Source organism: Spermophilus citellus (assembly GCF_964194105.1).
Source record: "Spermophilus citellus genome assembly, chromosome: 3".
Lineage (NCBI taxonomy): Eukaryota > Metazoa > Chordata > Mammalia > Rodentia > Sciuridae > Spermophilus > Spermophilus citellus.
Genome location: NC_138184.1, coordinates 175280658 through 175282538, shown reverse-complemented (window position 1 = coordinate 175282538; position 1881 = coordinate 175280658). Strand labels below are relative to the sequence as shown.

Genomic DNA, 1881 nt, shown 5'->3' with positions numbered 1-1881 from the left:
CGGAATCACCACTCCAAAAGTGCCCACCTGTGCCTGCTCCCTGCTCTGCCTGGCGTTTCTAGTACAGGGTCACTCCTCCTTCTGAGGCCCGCTATGTTCTGGATCTCATACCCCGCTATCTGTTTTAGGAAATTTTGATTATTTCTTTTCTAGCCAGACTCCTTAACCCCTGATTTTTCAGAATCCTTCCAACATACTTAGTTTTCTCCCATTAAAAATAAAGAAGGAAAGCAAGAAAGAAAAAGGAAAAACATTTTAAACTGACTTCCCTTTCTTTTTTTTTTTTTTTTTTTTTTTGGCAGGTGTCATTTATTTATTGATTTCTTCCTGATTACTCCAGGAAGATAAGGAGGTGGGCTTAAGAATCATCTGCCCTCTTAGATGGCAAGAGCTTTTGAATTCATACAGTAAGGTGACCGCATTTGGGTCTGAACTGGAAGGACTGACCCCAGAGCCCCAGCTACACTGGTGAAGCAGTGCAACAGCAGCCCCTTTCCCAAGAACCAGTGAAGCAAGCTCTACCACAGATTGGGAAACAGGGTCCAGGCATCTCATCAGGAGATGAAGAGTCAAGAGTCTGTCACATCAGCCTGCGCTCCTAGTGGGTCACAAATCATCACCACCCTGGATGGCTTAGAAGGCTTTTACCAGAGTAGATCATAGAGTCACCAGGGCTGGAGCTGCAGGCCAGGGCAGACCTTGTTTGCATTCTTCCTCCCAGTACAGCTTGGGGAAGAGGGGCACAGCTTAGGTGAGGACCCAGGGCTCCACAGACATGGGTCCAGACAGCCAGGGAATGGGCAGAAGGTCAAGAAGAAGAGAAGGTGGGGGGTACAATGACATTCAAAGACAAGATAAGCCCAGAGACTGTGAGCTGGAGGCCAAGATAGCCAGCAGCTCAGCCCCGACCCCCAAGGCCCTTTCTGGCAGAAGACTGGACTATTGCAGACAAGTGCTTTGCCCAAGGCTGTCCAGCCCAGAACTCAGGCCGTGGGTGCCTTCCTGGTGTCTCAGTCACTGCCACTACCTCCCTGTTGAATTTCCAGGATCCAATGCCAAGGTGGGATGCCAGAGTGTGCCCATGGCACACATACATCTGGGGTAGGTGTGGCAGCTCGCCTAGTGCCCCTCGGAGGCAGCACTTTCTTTGCCTTTAGGGATGAACTTCAGCGAGCTGCTAAATATTCAGAATCGGGATTGCCCAGGCTTGGGGCCATCGTTCAGGAATTCATGGCCCAGGCCATTGCCACATCTGCCACAGGACACCTTCAAGGCCTGAGGTCGATTGTGCTCCGCACGATTGGCCACACTGTCAGCGTGGATGGTCTCAGTGAATGCTGGCCATGGGGATGAGTGTGCATACTTCGCATGGCTGGAGAAGAGCTCATAGCCACACTTGGCACACACATAGATGCCTGGCTCAAAGTGGTTCTGGAAAACCTCGTTCCCGAAGAAGCTGCAGAACGACATGGCACCGCCGGGACAGCCTAAAAAGCAGACTGGAGGGAGCTGGCCCGCGCCCTGACTTCCCTTTCTACTGACTCCCCTTTTCTGCCAGATTCATAAAGGGATTGGTTGCACTTGCGGACAGCATTTTCTCACCTCCCACCAGTTCCTCAACATATTGCCATCTGGGTTCTGCCAAACTATGAAACCATTTGCATGAAGATTACAAAGAATCTCCAAAATGGGGCCAAATCCAACATACATTTTGGTCCCCATTTTAACTCAGTAGCACACTGATGGCCAGTGGCCTCATTCTGGCTTCTCCCTTGGCTTTCATGGAACTGTGCTCTTTGGGTTTGCTTAGTCCTCCCAGCTCATTCTCTTCCATCCATCATGTTCCTCAGGTTGCTGCAGGCCCTCTAGACTACCTCTTGA

General features: G+C 50.6%; 1 pseudogene across 1 annotated transcript; it reads right to left on the bottom strand.

Moving 5' to 3' along the window:
* Positions 1 to 358: 358 nt before the first annotated feature.
* LOC308645270 (methionine-R-sulfoxide reductase B1-like) lies at positions 359 to 1516 on the bottom strand (annotated as a pseudogene). Its single transcript has one exon. The product of its transcript is annotated as a methionine-R-sulfoxide reductase B1-like (transcript).
* Between the last annotated feature and the right edge of the window lie 365 nt (positions 1517 to 1881).